Genomic DNA, 7,686 nt, shown 5'->3' with positions numbered 1-7,686 from the left:
ATATGACACGAGCCATAGTGCTCATTCTGAAATCTGTTGAGCCCAGCTGTTCGAGAACTATTTCGCCGACTGTACAAGAAAATAATTTTACACAACACGTAAATAATATTCATAGCAATAGAAACAGAAGAGAATAAACGTTACGCAATATGGAAATAATACCATTCATAAAAGTGCAAACTTAAAATAATAAAATAAGCTTTACGTAATACGGAAATAGTATTCATAACAGTGTAAACATAAAAGAAAATATACTTTACTTAATACGGATATAATAATTAAGCTGCTTTTTGTTGCAGGGTTGTGCTGTATTTTAGGGACCTCTGGTTTCAAGGTCAGTAAACAGAAATCCCAAGGTACAGTACTATTACTTTCAGACCTTCAAGGGTGTTGTTTTAAAAAACTATGAATCACAACTACGAGGGTTATTAAGCAATGATCCCAAGTCTTAATTAGTTTCTTACAGCAGACAAGTACAAATTCAAGAGTCAACAGTCGAGACAAAGTTGTAACCCTAAGAGAGGAGTCTTCGATATTATTTCCAGAGAGTTAAGAGCTTCAAATACTAAGGTAACAAGGTAAATGCTGTTGGCCTCAAATCATCATTTTTTTTTTAACAGCAACAGACATATCTTTTTTTTTTCTTTTTTTTTTTTTACAAATTCACGGAGGGGCAGACCATTACTGCCAGGTGTGTGTGAGAAGAGAGAGACACCCTCACATATACCTGTACATCACCGTAACAATTACCTTAAGAAGATCACGTTACATGTTATATACTAAATCTTATATCACATTCACAAGATATTTTGTTCTATTTGATATAATTATAAGAAAGTAAAAATATATAAAAAAATCGAATGTTGAGGGAAAATCAAGTTCTTAGTGGAGATAGTCATAACACATGACCCAACACCTGTCTAACCTAACACGTGACACAACACCTGTCTAATCTAACACATGACCCAGCACCTGTCTAACCTAACACATGACCCAACACCTGTCTAACCTAACACGTGACCCAACACCTGTCTAACCTAACACGTGACCTAACCTAACACGTGACCCAACACCTGTCTAACCTAACACGTAACCCACCATATCCAGGACTTACCCTCATGATAAGGTTTACTGAGTTCTCTTTTCATAACTGTCTTTCCCTCTTACGGTGTGTCAGAATGAAGAGAATTCAGTAGCAGTTGTAGCGCCTAAATTTATTATTAAACAACAGTTACTACTATTGCACTTACGACCTCTACATCTTGACAGGTAATTAAAAATTCTAATGAACAAAACATTTTACCTCAACTGACGTGTAGCTAATTAAAAACTTGTCAGATTATACAGCATTTTTTTTTATTAATTAGTCACAAAAATTTATATTTAGAAAAAAAAAATCTGACGAAATGTAAATCGAATCTAAAACCCACGTGAAAGTTGTCAATCAAAACCTTCTTTATTGTAAACATTGGTTGATTAATCTATTTCAGAAAAACAAACAAAATTTCCCACAGACTCAACCTTTAACTAAAGAGGCGAGAGGATACCTAGATCACACACACACACACACACACACACACACACACACACACACACACACACACACACACACACCTCCCAAACCTAACCATACGGCCGCCAAGTCACAAGGAGAGACCCCAATAAACTGCCATCATCCCATACCAGACTGTTGTACTGTACACCACCGATATCAGGCCGTGATTACGAGGAAGCTGGGACTTGCATTTAACAGGTGCTGAGATATACTTCAGCTGTAGGACAGGTTTTATGTGCTGGTCATTATTCTATATTAATTATCTAACCCATTATTTACATTACCCAAACATCATCACGACCAAATTTTCATACACACGCAACACTGTGGATTAACACACAAGGCTACAATACAAGAAGGACACTCAAATGAATCTCTTCTTTATAAAGTTGATAATTTACGGCTGTCAATAATTATATGCTTGACTTTACAATGACATAAATATCTCAAGCTTGGATAAAACAGCCTGTTAGTTTTAGGGGTCAACATTCCCGTTAGTCTACATTGAGGTCAAACCCAAAGAGTATGTAAACAACTTGTAAACCAAAAAAAAAATCAAATACAACATCCTAAATAGTCTACCCTCAGTTCTAGGTTTATCATTTGTAATAACATTTAAGTAATGAACACAGCCAAAAGCAACACTGCAACCAACATACTCGGTAGTAACGTCATTTACACAACCTGGAACAACGCTACCACCACCACACTCAGTAATAACGTCATTTACACAACCTGGAACACCACCACCACCACCAACAACAACAACACAGTCAGTAAGGGTGGCAGACAAGGGAGGAAGAGGAGACGGAGTAAAAAAAAAAGTAAAAATGGTGAAACATAAAAAGAGAACGGAACAGGAAATGACAGAGGAGCAAGAAGGGGAGACGGAGGGGAGAGAGACGAGGGAAAAAGTAGAGAGAGAGAGAGAGAGAGAGAGAGAGAGAGAGAGAGAGAGAGAGAGAGAGAGAGAGAGAGAGAGAGAGAGAGAGAGAGAGAGAGAGAATTTACTCTACACCACTGGATTAGTTTCCACGCGAGATGCTTAGATAATCCCCCCCCCACACACACAAAAATCCATTTAATTTAAGGATAAAAACGAGACTTTTATAAAAAAACAAAAACAATCTTATGTCTTCCCCAAAATAACTAAATACTAATCACTGATATATATATATATATATATATATATATATATATATATATATATATATATATATATATATATATATATATATATATATATATATATATATATATTTGCGTCAATAACGTTATTAAATCACAGTTCTTTGTCACATATCTATAACACACATACTCTATAGGCCTATTTATACTGTATATCCTCTTCTTCGGCCTGAATTAAAACGCTACGGTTGTTTTGTCCCAAGAAAGGAAATATGACAGAAATTTCACAAAACCGAAAAAAAAACTTTGCTTACGACTCTGTATTCCGACGAAATCATTAGTTCCAAGGTTGAATGGACCCACGATTCACTAGTCGGGTAGTTTATTGGTCTGAAGGTTCACCAGTGGGGTAGTTTATTGTTCCGAAGGTTCAATGGTTCAAAGTACCATTGGTGCGGTGGTTCTAAAGTAACCTAATCCTTGGTTCAATGTACCTTTGGACCAATATCCCTTCGAAACAATATACAATCAGACCAATAAAATCTTCGAACCCATGAACCTTTGAACCAAGGAAGAATCGAGCTAATGAACCATCAACTACCGTAAATATACTGTAAGATAATTCAGAATACAAAGCATCAAGTCAGTTAATGAATTTTTGTCATTAAAAAAATAAATAATTATAGCATTTTAACAAATTACAAAGGAGTTTTCCATGATATAGTTGTTGCAATACCAGTAAAAGCTTAGGTAATTAACATACGAATGTTAGAGGTTACTACATATTATATAGACTAAATTGGTTGATATTTTCATGGCTAAAATGAACCTGCTCATATGAAACAACCGTCATGGATTAAACTAATTTTTAAAAGAACTGATGTTTATCGAAAAGTCGCCATGCTTACCTTCAAAGTATTGACGTCTACCTTTAAGTTAACTGACGGATTACCTTAAAAGTAAAGAGTTACCTTTTCATGTATGATGTTGATACCAATGTTACATACTGTAGCTCCTTACTGAGTGGCATTTAATTAAGTAATGGATGAGACGGCTGGAATTTTTCACTAACCAACTATATCATCATTGTTCTTACTAATGGCACAAATCTTACAACTACCCTTATTAATGATACGGGGTGCAGCTGCTGAGTGGATAGGTTACTCGCCTCTTGTCCTAAGGGTCGCTTGTTCACGGTCAAAGCACCACCAGTCCACCTATCTATGGATGGGTTCTCGAGTTTATATATATGGAAATAAAGGCGGTCCAGTGTAATGCTGAACACATTGTCTCCCCGTATTCCGAATAATAAAGCTTAGTTTACAGTGTGTTGTATCCACACTGCCTCTAATGGGCAGTCAAGACTACGGGACTCACTTTCATTTTATAAATGTTTAAAATTATCCTTATTGTTTATATAAATATAATAAATGTACTTATTAACGTAAAGGTAGAGGAAACACTGAGGCTACAGACTCATTATAATGAAAGTAGACGAACAAGAAGGATCACATGTCGACTTCGATGAAGTTGACTGAAAATAAGGATCGCAGGTTCTCTGTGGTGAAAATAATAAATCAAATGTAAAAATGTTCTTTGGAGAAAGACAAAGAAAAGAGGAACTTGAAGTTCAGCAAGGTGATAGTTGAAGAGGAAAGAAAAATCTCAGATCAACTGTGGTAAAAATTGACAAAAATAGAGTTCAAAGGCGACAATGGTGAAAGCTGAAGAAACACAGGAATGGTCAGTCAAGTATGGTGAAAGCTGAAGAGATTAGACGTTATCTAATGTGAAAGTTGACCAGAGGTATTATAGGCCAACTGTGGTGATAGTTGGTGAGAAAAGAGGTCACAGGAAAATTATGATGAACGCTGCCATAAAATAGAGATTTAAGGTCCACTATAGTAGTGTAGAGTAGAGCCAGGAGGTGTTACTTGTACTACTGCAGTATGTTGATATTGATCCAACAGCTGGTGGTGGAAGGAGACCCCGCCCCTCTCACTGCCCCTTACCTCCTCTCACTGCCCCTTACCTCCTCTCACTGCCCCTCACCTCCTCTCACTGCCCCTCACCTCCTCTCACTGCCCCTTACTTCCTCTCACTGCCCCTTACCTCCTCTCACTGCCCCTCCTCTCACCTCCTCTCTCACTGCCCTTACCTCCTCTCTGCCCCTCACCTCCTCTCACTGCCCCTTACTTCCTCTCACTGCCCCTATTACTGCTCCCCACGTCCTCTCACTACCAAAAGACCCCTCACTGCCCCTTACAACCCCTCATTGCCCAACCCCTCACTGACCCTTACGACCCCTTAACACACTCAGTATAATATCCTCTCCATCTTCTCTCTCTACTCTACACCCGTCCCTTTGACACACCACCACACAATACAGACGTCAAGTAAAATAACATATACAGTAACTCTGTTTTGAAAAGTAACATAGACTTTTTCTTGACTTAGCGAACGGTGAGGAGGATGATAATAAAAGACGGGAATAATGGGAGAAGAACAACAGATTTTTTACCACTAACCCAAACAGTTATCAAGTTTTTAAAAGGAAAAAGTGCTTGTGAACAATTTGGCCATAAACGCAAACATGCAGCACAAAATTTCCAAATGACTTTTTGTGATTTGAAAATGGCGTAACAAACATTTAAAACAATTAAGCATCACAAGAATGAAAACTTTAATCCAAGAATCAGCTTGCCAAAATTTCAGTCAAATGTTGAGACATGACTTAAATTTTAACATAATCTAACATAAACACAACTATTTCAACCTTTTCTAACCCAGCTTAAATTTCAACATAAAGTAACATGAACATGAAACTTCAACAACACAACGTGCTGGTGAGATTTCTGTCCACTTTTTAATATGTGTTTTTTCTTGAAATACCATAGACTACCGGACTTAGAGACGTACACATTATGATAACCACGAGCCTTCAGAGTTTTACATGATGCAGTATAAAAAAAAACGTACATGTTTATTAACCAACCCTAATTAACCTACCCTATTTAATCTACCCTAATTAACCTACCCTCATTTATCTACTTTGCAAATCTCGCTGTTCATCTCGGTATTTAAATAGACAGATATAATTAGCGTTACTTTAATTTTAAACTCAATTAATATTACCTTTTTATAATAATTTGTGTACATTTTTCATTATCCAATTTCACAAAATCTAACCTTTTCAGAGACTTTTTTTTCGATTCGATATTTCTACTTATATTAGATTTCCCTATTTTTTTCGATGCAATTACAGGTAAAGACCATGTTTTTTTTTTATTTCACCAAATCCCTTTTTCACACTTTATCATAGCAGTTACCCAGAAATGGGAGTGATTTTTACAATTAGCCGATGGATCATTTGTCCAATTCCGCAGAGTGACGTAATAATTCCTATTTCAAGGAGGTGTCTTTTGTCCCCATTACATCAAGTGGTGATCATTATCAGTTCAGGGATCCGTGAGATTTACCCATTTATCTTCCCATCCTATTTAAGATCAGGCAGAACCTATTAGCTAACGCAAACCCTATTCAAGAACATATAACATTAGACGTCATACCCATTTAACAGCACGTAGCGCCTATTACCGATACCTATTTAAGATTACGTAATACCTATTAACCTCACCTATTTAAAACCACTCAATACCTATTAATCACATTATCCCTATTAACCACGCCAATTTAAAACGACGTAGCATCTTCAAACGTCTATAAGCGATATATATCCCCATTAACCACACCCATTAAGGACCACATAACATCTATTAATCACACCTATTCTCAATTGACCACACCAATTTATGAACACCTAACACCTATTAACCTCTATTAACCACACCAATTTAAGAGCACGTAACGCCTATTAGCCAATTCACGAGTTTTATATTCTTTTGGGGAACTTTTAATTAAGTTTAACGAGTCGTAAAACACTCAGTAGGTTAACTGAATCAACTTTAGGAGGGAGAGTGTTGGCTTATGGTCACCTCCTTAACTACTACTGGACCTTATAATTTGTGTGTAAGAAAAATTAAACCTGTTTTTATTTTTATTGATATTTTAGTCGTTTTTATTGTTAATTTTTTGTTTATTCCAGCAGTTTTTTTTTATTAATAATGTTTTAATTAACCTTTAGTTGTTTTATTTGATTTTAATTATTTGTTTTTATTTAATGATCATGAAGATATTTTATTATGAATGAGGTATTTTGTTAAGGTGTTTGTTTTATTATAGAGCTTTAACTATCTTTGTTTTTATTATAGGATCCTTCACCAGTAGAGTGTTAGGAGCCTGTGTCTGTCTGTCTGCTTGTCTGTCTGTTTCTACGTTTATATTGTTAAGTACCTCGTGTGTGTGTGTGTGTGTGTGTGTGTGTGTGTGTGTGTGTGTGTGTGTGTTTATATTCTTAACTTCCTTTGCACTTCTGTCTTTGAATTGTTTGTTCTCTATTAAGTTCATATATCAGTCTGTCTGGCTGCTTCGACATTTACACTGTGTTAAGTCTGTACCTATATTTGGCCATATTAAGTTTCTACGTCTGCCTGGCTGGTTGTCTCCGCATTCCTGCTCTAAGTGCTTTGGAAAAAAAAAACACATAAAACTGTGAGATAATTAAACAATTACCTTTGCTGACTATATGGTGATTACATTTCACTCTCTGTGCACAATAATAATAGATTTATATTTTTTAGGGTTGAATCTGATAATTCGATTACCTTCTGTGCTTTGTGATAATTGTTAGTCATTTTCTCTGTTAACTTATACATACATATATATTCCCATTTTCTGTTACTAGTAATAATTTATCATTTTCTCTGTAACTGTGATAATCTTGTTAACGCTGTGATAATTGAGTCATTTCCTCTGTTAACGCAGCTATACATTACAGTAATTTGGTCATTTTCCATCAATTAACTGTATCATTTCCATAGTTATCTTTCATAATTGTATAATTTTCTTAATGTTTGGGATAATTCTTGTACTGTTTACGTGAT

The sequence above is a fragment of the Homarus americanus genome, unplaced genomic scaffold (assembly GCF_018991925.1).
Source record: "Homarus americanus isolate GMGI-L3 unplaced genomic scaffold, GMGI_Hamer_2.0 scaffold30108, whole genome shotgun sequence".
Lineage (NCBI taxonomy): Eukaryota > Metazoa > Arthropoda > Malacostraca > Decapoda > Nephropidae > Homarus > Homarus americanus.
Note: the sequence above shows the minus strand (reverse complement) of the source record.